This window comes from Microtus oregoni, unplaced genomic scaffold (assembly GCF_018167655.1).
Source record: "Microtus oregoni isolate MIOR12 unplaced genomic scaffold, Mior012 000050F_ref0000143, whole genome shotgun sequence".
In the NCBI taxonomy this organism is placed as follows: Eukaryota; Metazoa; Chordata; class Mammalia; order Rodentia; family Cricetidae; genus Microtus; species Microtus oregoni.
This window is the reverse complement of record NW_024543256.1, coordinates 15381160-15395320: the sequence shown is the minus strand read 5'-3', so window position 1 is coordinate 15395320 and position 14161 is coordinate 15381160. Positions and strand designations below refer to the sequence as shown.

Genomic DNA, 14161 nt, shown 5'->3' with positions numbered 1-14161 from the left:
ATGGATTAAAGTTAGAATTCAACAACAATGCTACCCCCAGAAAGCCTACAAACTCATGGAAACTGAACAGTCAACTACTGAACCATACCTGGATTAAGGAAGAAATTAAGAAAGAAATTAAAGTCTTCCTGGAATTCAATGAAAATAAAGAAACAACATACTTAAACGTATGGGACACTATGAAAGCAGTCCTAAGAGGAAAGTTCATAGCACTAAGTGCCCACCTAAAGAAAACAGAGAAAGCTCACATTGGAGACTTAACAGCCCAACTGAAAGCTCTAGAAAAAAAAAGAAGCAGACTCACCTAGGAGGAGTAGACGACTGGAAATAATCAAACTGAGGGCTGAAATCAACAAAATAGAAACACAGAAAACAATCCAAATAATCAATGAAACAAAAAGCTGGTTTCTGGAGAAAATCAACAAGATTGACAAACCCCTATCCAAACTAATCAAACGACAGAGAGAGAATTTGCAAATTAATAAGATCAGAAATGAAAAGGGGGACATAACCACAGACACAGAGGAAATTCAGAGAATAATTAGATCTTACTACAAAAGCCTATATGCCACAAAACTGGAAAATGTAAAGGAAATGGACACTTTTTTAGATAAATACCATATACCAAAGTTAAACCAGGACCAGGTGAACAATCTAAAAAGACCTGTTAGTCGCGAAGAATTAGAAGAGGTTATCAAAAACCTCCCTACCAAAAAAAGCCCAGGACCAGATGGTTTCAATGCAGAATTCTACCAGAACTTCCAAGAAGAGCTAATACCTATACTCCTTAATGTATTTCACAATATAGAAACAGAAGAGTCATAATAAATTCCTTTTATGAAGCTACAGTTACTCTGATACCAAAACCGCACAAAGACAAAACCAAGAAAGAAAATTATAGACCAATCTCACTCATGAACATCGATGCAAAAATCCTCAATAAAATACTGGCAAACCGAATCCAAGAACACATTAGGAAAATTATCCATTATGATCAAGTAGGCTTCATCCCAGGGATGCAGGGCTGGTTCAACATACGAAAATCTATCAATGTAATCCAGCATATGAATAAACTGAAAGAAAAAAAACATATGATCATTTCATTAGATGCTGAAAAAGCATTTGACAAAATTCAACACCCCTTTATGATAAAAGTATTGGAGAGATTAGGGATACAAGGGTCATACCTAAATATAATAAAAGCTATATACCGCAAGCCGACAGCTAACATTAAATTAAATGGAGAGAAACTTAAAGCCATCCCACTAAACTCAGGAACACGACAAGGCTGTCCACTCTCGCCATACCTCTTCAATATAGTACTTGAAGTTCTAGCAATAGCAATAAGACAACATAAGGGGATCAAAGGGATTCGAATTGGAAAGGAAGAAGTTAAACTTTCGTTATTTGCAGATGATATGATGGTGTACATAAGCGACCCCCAAAACTCCACCAAAGAACTTTTACAGCTGATAAACACCTTTAGTAATGTGGCAGGATACAAGATAAACTCCAAAAAACCAGTCGCCCTCTTATACACAAAGGATATGGAAGCAGAGAGGGAAATCAGAGAAGCTTCACCTTTCACGATAGCCACAAACAGCCTAAAATATCTTGGGGTAACTCTAATCAAGGAAGTGGAAGATCTATTTGACAAGAACTTTAAGGCATTGAAGAAAGAAATTGAGGAGTATACTAGAAAATGGAAGGACCTTCCTTGCTCTTGGATTGGGAGGATCAACATAGTAAAAATGGCAATTCTACCAAAGGCAATTTATAGATTCAATGCAATCCCCATCAAGATCCCATCAAAATTCTTCACAGATCTTGAGAGGACAATAATCAACTTTATATGGAAAAACAAAAAACCCAGGATAGCCAAAACAATCCTATACAATAAAGGATTGTCTGGAGGCATTACCATCCCTGACTTCAAACTCTATTACAGAGCTACAGTGATGAAAACAGTGTGGTACTGGCATAAAAACAGAGAAGTTGACCAATGGAATCGTATAGAAGACCCGAATTTTAACCCACAAACCTATGAACACCTCATTTTTGATAAAGGAGCCAAAAGTATACAATGGAAGAAAGAAAGCATTTTTAACAAATGGTGCTGGCATAACTGGATGTCAACCTGTAGAAGAATGAAAATAGACCCATATCTATCACCATGCACAAAACTCAAGTCCAAATGGACCAAAGACCTCACTATCAGTCAGAACACAGTGAACCTGATAGAAGAGAAAGTGGGAAGTACCCTACAGGAGATGGGCACAGGAGATCGCTTCCTATGTGTAACCCCAACAGCACAGACTTTAAGGGCAACATTGAATAAATGGGACCTACTAAAACTGAGAAGCTTCTGTAAAGCAAAGGACACTGTCACCAAGACAAATAGGCAACCTACTGACTGGGAGAAGATCTTCACCAACCCCACAACAGACAAAGGTCTGATCTCCAAAATATATAGAGAACTCAGGAAACTAGACTTTAAAATGCTAATTAACCCAATTAAAAAATGGGGCACTGAACTGAACAGAGAATTCTCAGCAGAGGAAGTTCAATGGCCAAAAGACACTTAAGGTCATGCTCAACTTCCTTAGCAATCAGGGAAATGCAAATCAAAACAACTTTGAGATATCATCTTACACCTGTCAGAATGGCTAAAATAAAAAACTCCAATGATAGCCTTTGCTGGAGAGGCTGTGGAGGAAGGGGAACACTCATCCATTGCTGGTGGGAATGCAATCTTGTGCAACCACTTTGGAAATCGGTGTTTCGGTTTCTCAGGAAATTCGGGATCAACTTACCCCTGGACCCAGCAATACCACTCCTGGGAATATACCCAAGAGATGCCCTATCACATGACAAGAGCATTTGTTCAACTATGTTCATAGCAGTATTATTTGTAATAGCCAGAACCTGGAAACAACCTAGATGCCCTTCAATGGAAGAATGGATGAAGAAAGTGTGGAATATCTACATATTAGAGTACTATGCTGCGTTAAAAAACAATGACTTCTCAAATTTTGCATGCAAATGGATGGAAATAGAAAACACTATCCTGAGTGAGGTGTCCCAGACCCAAAAAGATGAACATGGGATGTACTCACTCATAATTGGTTTCTAGCCATAAACTAGGGTCATGGAGTCTACACTTGGTGATCCCAAAGAAGCTAAGTAAGAAGGTGAACCAAAGGAAAAGCATATAGTTGCCCTCTTGGCTATGGGAAGTAGACAAAATTGCCGGGGAGAAAATTGAGATCTTGGGGGTGGGGTGGGATGGGGGTAAGGGGAGATGGGGAGAGAGGGGGGAGAGGGGGAGAATGGGGGGAGCTTGGGAAAGGGGGAGGATTGGGATGAAGGAAGGTTGGATGGGGGAGCACGGAAGCACGGTTCTTAGTTAAGGGAGCCACCTTAGGGTTGGCAAGAGACTTGAACCTAGAGTGGCTCCCAGATACCCAAGCCGAGAGACCCAGTTAGTTCCTTGGGCAGCTGAGGATGGGGAACCTGAAATGACCCTATCCTAGAGCAATACTGACGAATATCTTGCATATCATCATAGAACCTTCATCTGGTGATGGATGGAGACAGAGACAGAGACCCACACTGGAGCACTGGACTGAGCTCCCAAGGTCCCGATGAGGAGCAGAAGGAGGGAGAACATGAGCAAAGAAGTCGGGACCACGAGGGGAGCACCCACCCACTGAGACAGTGGAGCTGATCTTTGGGGAGCTCACCAAGGCCAGCTGAACTGTGACTGAAAAAGCATGGGATAAAACTGGACTCTCTGAGCATGGCGAACAATGAGGGCTGATGAGAACCCAAGGACAATGGCACGGTGTTTTGAACCTACGTAATGTGCTGGCTTTGTGGGAGCCTAGCCAGTTTGGATGTTCACCTTCCTAGAAATGCACGGAGGGGGGAGGACCTAGGACTTACCACAGGGCAGGGAAATCTGACTGCTCTTTGGGCTGGAGAGGGAGGGGGAGAAGAGTGGGGGAGGGGGAGAAGGGTGGGAGGAGGGGGAGGGAAATGGGAGGCTGGGAGGAGGAGGAAATTTGTTTTTTTTTTCTTTTCTCAATAAAAAAAAGTTAAAAAAAAATATGAGGAGTCCTGCAATATGTAAAAAAAAAAGAAAGAAAATAGATTTAGATGGCAGCTGTAAAGTTTATATGGAAAAAAAAACTCAGCAATCTCTTTGAGGATAAAGAACTGTAAAAAGAGACCGAGTGAAACATCATTGTGGTGAGTGAGTGCTGCGGCAGCTGGGAACATACCTCAGCCCGCCCACACTTCCAGGCCATCCTACAGGGGCTATACTGCCCAAACCGCCTCTCTATTCCTATCCCATTCAGCTTACATCCAGATCCCCACACCCCCTGTCTCCCTCCCTCTCTCCCTCCTTTGGGGCATAGCGCCTCCCTGCCCAGCCTGCTAGGACGCTGGGACCGAACCAGGAGGACAAAGGGGTGGCCGGTAGCTCCTTTGTTCCCATAGCCTGCCCGCAGCGAGCGGGGTGGGCCCTTTGTTTGCGAGCTAACCAGGCAGCGTGGAGTTTCGATCTGGGCACCGAGTGAAACATCATTGTGGAGAAACATCTCTGGGGAGTGACATCACTGGGAAGGTACATCAGTGGGCAAGAAGACCTGATCCTGTAAAAGAAGATCCAAAGGGGAGTATTGGGAGGAAGAGATGGGCAGACGCCAATGCAGGAATTCTCCCAACAATCTGAAAAACAACACGAAACCACCAGAAGCCAGTGACCCCACAACAGGAGGACGTGAACACCTTAATCAAGAAGAAGTAGAAAAAACTGACTTCATGAAAGTGATTGACACCCTTAAACAGCATATAAAAAACGCCCTTATGGAAATGGATGAGAAGTATAATAGAAAGTTCGAGGAATTGAGTAAATCAGTGAATGATACCCTAGGAAACCAAGGAAAAACAATCAAGCAGATAAAGGAAACAGTTCATGACTTGAAAACTGAAATGGAGGCAAAGAAGAAAACACAAATAGAGGGCCGGCTGGACATGGAAAATCTAGGTAAACGAATAGAGACTACAGAATCAAGTATAACCAGCAGAATACAAGAGATAGAAAAAGAATCTCAGATTCTGAGGATAACATAGAGAAAATAAACACTCTGATCAAAGAAAACAGCAAGTCCAACAAACTCTCATCACAAAACATTCAGGAAATATGGGACACAATAAAAAGACCAAACCTAAGAATAATTGGAGTAGAAGAAGGAGAAGAAGTGCAGCTCAACGGTACAGAAAATATACTTAATAAAATTATAGAAGAAAACTTTCCCAAACTGAAGACAGATGTACCTAAGAAGGTTCAAGAAGCATACAGAACACCAAATAGGCTGGATCAAAAGAAAACATCCCCTCGCCATATAATAATCAAAACACAAAATATACAGAATAAAGAAAGAATATTAAGAGCCGCAAAGGAAAAAGGCCAAGTTACTTATAAAGGTAAACCTATCAGACTTACACCTGACTTCTCTATGGAAACCATGAAAGCCAGAAGGTCCTGGATAGATGTTCTCCAAAAACTAAGAGACCACGGATGCAAGCCCAGACTACTATATCCAGCCAAACTTTCATTCACTATAAATGGAGAAAACAAAATTTTCCAGGATAAAAACAAATTTAAACAATACGTAGCCACAAATCCAGCCTTACAGAAAATAATAGAAGGAAAATCACTAACCAAGGAGTCCAACAATGACCACAATAACTCAGACATCTAGAGACTCTTCACCAGCGCAAATCAAAGAAGGAAAACACACAAACCCTACTACTAAAAAAGTGACCGGAGTTAACAACCACTGGTCATTAATATCACTTAATATCAATGGGCTCAACTCACCTATAAAAAGGCACAGGCTAAGAGATTGGATAAGAAAACAGGATCCAACATTCTGCTGTTTACAAGAAACACACCTCAACCACAAAGACAGGCACCTACTCAGAGTAAAGGGCTGGGAAAAGGCTTATAAAGCAAATGGACCTAAGAAACAAGCAGGTGTGGCCATACTAATTTCTAACAAAGTTGACTTCAAACTTAAATCAATCAGAAGAGATGGAGAGGGACATTTTATACTCATAACAGGAACAATTCATCAGGAAGAAGTCTCAATCCTGAATATCTATGCCCCTAATATAAAAGCACCCACGTACGTAAAAGAAACATTACTAAAACTCAAGGCAGACATCAAACCGCACACACTAATAGTAGGAGACTTCAACACTCCTCTCTCACCAATGGACAGGTCAATCAGACAGAAACCTAACAGAGAAATTAGAGAATTAATGGAGGTAATGAAGCAAATGGACTTAACAGACATCTATAGATTATTCCACCCAAAGAGGAAAGAATATACCTTCTTCTCTGCAGCTCATGGAACCTTCTCGAAAATTGACCATATACTTGGTAATAAAGCTAACTTACACAGTTACAAAAGAATATTAGTAACCACCTGTGTCTTATCAGATCACCATGGATTAAAGTTAGAATTCAACAACAATGCTACCCCCAGAAAGCCTACAAACTCATGGAAACTGAACAGTCAACTACTGAACCATACCTGGATTAAGGAAGAAATAAAGAAAGAAATTAAAGTCTTCCTTGAATTCAATGAAAATAAGGAAACAACATACTTAAACTTATGGGACACTATGAAAGCAGTCCTGAGAGGAAAGTTCATAGCACTAAGTGCCCACCTAAAGAAAACAGAGAAAGCACATACTGGAGACTTAACAGCCCACTTGAAAGCTCTAGAAAAAAAAAGAAGCAGGAGGAGTAGAAGACTGGAAATAATCAAATTGAGGGCTGAAATCAACAAAATAGAAACACAGAAAACAATCCAAAGAATCAATGAAACAAAAAGCTGGTTCCTGGAGAAAATCAACAAGATTGATAAACCCCTATCCAAACTAATCAAACGAAGGAGAGAGAACACGCAAATTAATAAGATCAGAAATGAAAAGGGGGACATAACCACAGACACAGAGGAAATTCAGAGAGTCATTAGATCTTACTACAAAAGCCTGTATGCCACAAAACTGGAAAATGAAAAAGAAATGGACGCTTTTTTAGATAAATACCATTTACCAAAATTTAACCAGGACCAGGTGAACAATCTAAACAGACCTGTAAGTCACGAAGAATTAGAAGCTGTTATCAAAAACCTCCCTACCAAAAAAAGCCCAGGACCAGATGGTTTCAATGCAGAATTCTACCAGAACTTCCAAGAAGACCTAATACCTATACTCCTTAATGTATTCCACAATATAGAAACAGAAGGGTCATTACCAAATTCCTTTTATGAAGCCACAATTACTCTGATACCAAAACCACTCAAAGACTCAACCAGGAAAGAGAACTACAGGCCAATCTCACTCATGAATATCGACGCAAAAATCCTCAACAAAATACTGGCAAATCGAATCCAAGAACACATCCGAAAAATTATCCATTATGATCAAGTAGGCTTCATTCCTCAGATGCAGGGCTGGTTCAACATACGAAAATCTTTCAATGTAATCCAGCATATAAATAAACTGAAAGAAAAAAACCATATGATCATTTCATTAGATGCTGAAAAAGCATTTGACAAAATTCAACATCCATTTATGTTAAAAGTCTTGGAGAGATTAGGGATACATGGGTCATACCTAAATATAATAAAAGCTATATACAGCAAGCCGACAGCTAACATCAAATTAAACGGAGAGAAACTCAAAGCCATCCCACTTAACTCAGGAACACGGCAAGGCTGTCCACTCTCGCCATACCTCTTCAATATAGTGCTTGAAGTTCTAGCAATAGCAATAAGACAACATAATGGGATCAAGGGGATTCGAACTGGAAAGGAAGAAGTTAAACTTCCGTTATTTGCAGATGATATGATAGTGTACATAAGCGACCCCCAAAACTCCACCAAAGAACTTATACAGCTGATAAACACCTTTAGTAATGTGGCAGGATACAAGATCAACTCCAAAAAATCAGTCGCCCTCTTATACACAAAGGATATGGAAGCAGAGAGGGAAATCAGAGAAGCTTCACCATTCACGATAGCCACAAACAGCATAAAATATCTTGGGGTAAATCTAACCAAGGAAGTGAAAGATCTATTTGACAAGAACTTTAAGGCATTGAAGAAAGAAATTGAAGAGGATACCAAAAAATGGATGGACCTCCCTTGCTCTTGGATTGGGAGGATCAACATAGTAAAAATGGCAATTCTACCAAAGGCAATTTATAGATTCAATGCAATCCCCATCAAGATCACATCAAAATACTTCACAGATCTGGAGAAGACAATAATCAACTTTATATGGAAAAACAAAAAACCCAGGATAGCCAAAACAATCCTATACAATAAAGGATCTTCTGGAGGCATTACCATCCCTGACTTCAAACTCTATTACAGAGCTACAGTAATGAAAACAGTGTGGTACTGGCATAAAAACAGAGAAGTCGACCAATGGAATCGTATAGAAGACCCGGATTTTATCCCACAAACCTATGAACACCTCATTTTCGATAAAGGAGCTAAAAGTATACAATGGAAGAAAGAAAGCATCTTCAACAAATGGTGCTGGCACAACTGGATGTCAACCTGTAGAAGAATGAAAATAGACCCATATCTTTCACCGTGCACAAAACTCAAGTCCAAATGGATTAAAGACCTCAATATCAGCCCGAACACACTGAACCTGATAGAAGAAAAAGTGAGAAATACCCTACAACAGATGGGCACAGGAGATCGCTTCCTATGTATAACCCCAGAACCACAGACATTAAGGGCAACATTGAATAAATGGGACCTACTAAAACTGAGAAGCTTCTGCAAAGCAAAGGACATGGTCACTAAGACACAAAGGCAACCTACTGACTGGGAGAAGATCTTAACCAACCCCACAACAGACAAAGGTCTGATCTCCAAAGTATATATAGAGAACTCAAGAAACTAGACTTTAAAATGCTAATTAACCCAATTAAAAAATGGGGCACTGAACTGAACAGAGAATTCTCAACAGAAGAAGTTCAAATGGCCAAAAGACACTTAAGGTCGTGTTCAACTTCCTTAGCAATCAGGGAAATGCAAATCAAAACAACTTTGAGATACCATCTTACACCTGTCAGAATGGCTAAAGTCAAAAACACCAAGGACAACCTTTGCTGGAGAGGCTGTGGAGGAAGGGGTACCCTCATCCATTGCTGGTGGGAATGCAATCTTGTGCAACCACTGTGGAAGTCAGTGTTTTGGTTTCTCAGGAAATTCGGGATCAACTTACCCCTGGACCCAGCAATACCACTCTTGGGAATATACCCAAGAGATGCTTTATCATATGACAAAAGCATTTGTTCAACTATGTTCATAGCAGTATTATTTGTAATAGCCAGAACCTGGAAACAACCTAGATGCCCTTCAATGGAAGAATGGATGAAGAAAGTATGGAATATATACACGCTAGAGTACTACGCTGCGGTAAAAAACAATGACTTCTCGAATTTTCATGCAAATGGATGGAAATAGAAAACACTATTCTGAGTGAGGTGTCCCAGACCCAAAAAGATGAATATGGGATGTACTCACTCATAATTGGTTTCTAGCCATAAATAAGGACCACGGAGTCTACAAGAGGTGAACCTAAAGAAGCTAAGTAAGAAGGTGAACCCAAGGAAAAACATATAGTTGTCCTCTTGGCTAAGGGATGTAGACCAAATTTCCGGGGAGAAAATGGGATCTTGGGGGTGGGGGTGGGATGGGGGTAAGGGGAGATGGGGAGAGAAAAGGTAGAAGGGAAGGAGGGGGGACCTGGGAAACGGGAGAATTGGGATAAAGGAAAGGTGGATAGGGGAGCACGGAACCACAATTCTTAGTTAAGGGAGCCACTTTAGGGTGGGCAAGCGACTTGACCCTAGAGGGGCTCCCTAGTGCCCAAGATGAGGTTCCCAGTTAGTTCCTTGGGCAGCTGAGGATTGGGAACCTGAAATGACCCTATCCTAGAGCAATACTGACGAATATCTTGCATATCATCATAGAATCTTCATCTGGTGATGGATGGAGACAGAGACAGAGAACCACACAGGAGCACTGGACTGAGCTCCCAAGGTCCCAAGGAGGAGCAGAAGGAGGGAGAACATGAGCAAAGAATTCGGGACCACGAGGCGTGCATCCACCCACTGAGACAGAGGAGCTGATCTACGGGGAGCTCACCAAGGCCAGCTGGACTGTGACCGAAAAAGCAGGGGATAAAACCGGACTCTCTGAACATGGCGAACAATGAGGGCTGATGAGACACCAAGGACAATGGCAGGGGGTTTTGATCCTACTTAATGTGCTGGCTTTGTGGGAGCCTAGCCAGTTTGGATGTTCACCTTCCTAGATATGGACGGAGGGGGGAGGACCTAGGACTTACCACAGGGCAGGGAACCTGGACTGCTCTGTGGACTGGAGAGGGAGGGGGAGAGGAGTGGGGGGAGGGGGAGAAGGGTGGGAGGAGGGGGAGAAGGGTGGGAGGAGGGGAAGGGAAATGGGAGGCTGGGAGGAGGTGGAAACTTGTTTTTTGTTTATGTTTTTTTTTCTTCTTTTCGCAATAAAAAAAAAGAACTGTAAAAAGAAAGAAGTGAGTGGAGCCTCCACCAGTCAGATATGAAAGTGAAGCATAAGTTTCAATTATTAAAATAGTTTGAGTCTTAGATTTGAATAAACTGAATACTGGAAGATTATCAGAAAGGAAGTTCATATGATTTTGGTATACAGAAGCCAATCTTTATCCAAAGAGGATAATTTATAAGATCCCACATAGGTACCTGAAACTGGGAAGTACCCAAACTTATGTATGCTGTTTATTTTTTCCATGTACACAGGGTAATCTGACACATTCACACCATTGCACGTCAAATAAAGTTAAATAAATTATAAAAAAATCTTTAAGAATTTGAAATTAAACTAAGTCCTATACAACTGAAAGCACTGTCTCAAATAAAAATAAAATAAAGTGAAAAAGAGAGTTGACTGTATGCTAAGTGCAGTTACTGATATGTTCTGAAATATGACACCTTCCCTGCCCGCCACCAGGCTGGCCTCGAACTCCCAGGTATCAGCCTGCATCTGCCCCCAAATGCTTTGATTAAAGATGTGCGTCACAATCACCTGGCTTTTATTTATGTTTATTTTCTCGTTGCTTTTCCTAAATGTATGTTTTTGAGACAGTTTTTGATCTTGAATATATAAACAGTTGTGAGCTGCCATGTAGGTGTTCGGAATTGAAACCAATTCCCCTGAAGAACAGTGCTCTTAACCACCAAGTCGTCTCTCCAGTACCCTTTTCTTCTCCTTTCATTTCTTTCCTTTTCTTTTCTTTATTTCCCCCTTACCCAAGACTGGAAGCTAAATGATTATGGTGTTTTTCTTTGCATGTAGAGTGTATTGCCTCAATCTGGAGATATTGATATTAAATTGTGGCCATCTAGAAGCAAGGAGACAGAGAACAAAATGGACCTTGAAAATATGTCTCATGGTGGCTACAATCTTGCTGAGGTCAGCACTCAAGATGGTAACCAGAGCCACCCTCTTAAAAGCTTCCATCTTAGTGCGGTCAACACCCATGCTGTCTGCAAAGGGCCTTCACTAAAATGTTTTTAACTGTGAGCCCCCTCTACCCACCCACCCACAAACACACACACACAGGGACAGACATGGGCACACTGAGAGAAACAAATAAAATTTGAAATTAAACTCAGTGTACGAGTCACAGAACACAGCAACAAACCAAAACACAGATATAGCAAAATGTATAGACATTGTAAGAACTTAACAATAACTAAGGATAATATGAAACAAGTATAGCAGTATATTTTAATAAGTTCTTTAAAACCAATAAATCATTAATTTTAATAACTTTTCAGCTTATTATTTTCAGACAGTGGCTGGCTTCACACAATTGAAATCATGATAAATAAAACGACAAATCAGGCATGACTCCTGCATAACGATGATGGCATTGGAAATGAGTGGAGAAAAAGATAACAGGATGGATCTTACGGGTAAAAAATAAATTGACATACTGAAAGAAAATCTTTGAGAAGTAAGGTATATATAACCTTAAAGTGTTCAAGATTTGTTCAGCTAAAAATCCATATATATGACTTAAGAAAAGGATCTTTGAGAAACAGAGACTTACAAATGTATATGCTTTCATGCACATACCCAGCAAAACCAAGGACAAAGGGGAAAATAATGCAACTCACAGTGTGTGCACAGAAATAATCTTACTAACAAATAGCTCGGCAAAATAGGAAATTAACAAAACTCCATCAGAAAAAAAGAGCAAATGTTATGAGTATATAGGTCATAGAAAAAACAAATGACACCTCTATCTGTGAGAAGCATATTCTTCCTCATAAAAAGAGAAACGCAAGCTGAAAGTACACTGACAGATCACCCTCCTACCATACTGACAAATGGGAACGTTTCACAGTAATGGTGATAAAGCTGGATGGAAATGTAGCTTCTTTTTTGATCCTGAATCAAAGGTAAATTATATATAGCTGACAAATGGTGATCTGGTGAGATCTGTAAAAAAAAATCACAGGTGCATACATATGCAGGCAAGATTTTTTTTTTGTGTGTGTGTGTGTGTGTGTATCTGTGTCCAGTGATCCAGGAACTCACTTCTCATAATTTATCTTACAGATTCATGCTTATTGATGCAAAAAGAGTAAATCTTAGGAAACTCAGTAGAATGGCCCATCTACAAAATTCTATACAGTCATTTCGAGGCTTGGTATTTCCTTAGTGTTCACGTTCTATCCAGTGAATTCCAGCACAGGTCCCACTTACTGCTGAATGCCACAAAACTACCTCCTCACAATCGCGCCGTCATTCCCTCAACGTCTAACTTCTGGTATAACTAAATATATATAAAAAGTCTCCATGCACTTACGTTTCCTCCATTTTGTAAAACTACCTGGTGATATCCATTTGATTTTCTTACTCCTCTAATGATATGCTACAGCTTCATTATATGCAATAATAAAGCTAGAAGGAAAATGTCATTAAGTCAAATTTTGCTTTTTGGGCAACTGGATATAGCTGGCCTTCCATACATCACTCTATCTAATACAGATAGAAAAGAGCACTAAATCAAAAGAGCCACTGTAGACTAAAAGATACTTCTTTCAGTCTCAAGACTCACTGTTATCTTTCTACTACCCCATCTTTTTTTTTGCCCAAATAGTCCACTCTTTTTATTCAAGTTAATAGCCTCAGATGTTCCATTACAATAATACGCTTGATTTACATAGCAAGTAAAATTGATTTCATAGTTTTTTGTTTTTCAGATTATTTATTTATTTATTTTGAGAATTTAAAATAATTTATTTATCTTGCCAAAATGGAATTTTATGTTGTACATGTACATTATTACCATTATTATGTAAATGCTCATGTTCTTCTAGAACAGAGGAAAAGCCAATAATTTATCACGTGAGCATTTTCAAATGTAAGATATCCAAGCAAATTTGTGTTTTTGTAAATGAGTAAGAGTATTTTTATGTTGATTTAGAGTTAATACTAATTTAAAAAAGTTAACAAAGAATGATTACTGGAATGAAGTACAACATTAAACGTGTTTTGTACAATTACTACAATATAAGCTGAATCGCCTACAATATTTAATTCTAAAAAAAAAGAATCTACTACCCCATCTTAACATACACATAAAGATGCTACCCTTACTCACGAGGGTGTGTGTGTGTGTGTGAGAGAGAGAGAGAGAGAGAGAGAGAGAGAGAGAGAGAGAGAGGGAGAGAGAGAGAGAGAGAGAGAGAGAGAGAGAGAGAGAGAGAGATTTTTCTGTTCCTCTAGAGAAGCCTAACTAACCTACATGGTCTATGATAGTGATAACGGAGCTTTAACACTCTGATAGATAGAGTCCAGCTATTGACCCTCCCCCACCAGCAGCTGCAACTGATCTAGGGAGATGGCAGAGTACACAGAAAGTTAGGAGGCTGATTCAAAGTGGTAGTCAACAGCAGCCTCCAGGAGACCATTATCCACGACACATCTCTTTTAGAGTTATCCACACTTTTATAATCAATCCCTTACTCATGCTCAGTTAG

The 14161-nt window shown here is 40.0% G+C and overlaps 1 protein-coding gene across 1 annotated transcript in view; it reads right to left on the bottom strand.

The window, feature by feature from the left end:
- Window positions 1-14161, bottom strand: part of LOC121437119 (collagen alpha-5(IV) chain-like) — a 191883-nt gene that overhangs the window by 113726 nt on the left and 63996 nt on the right.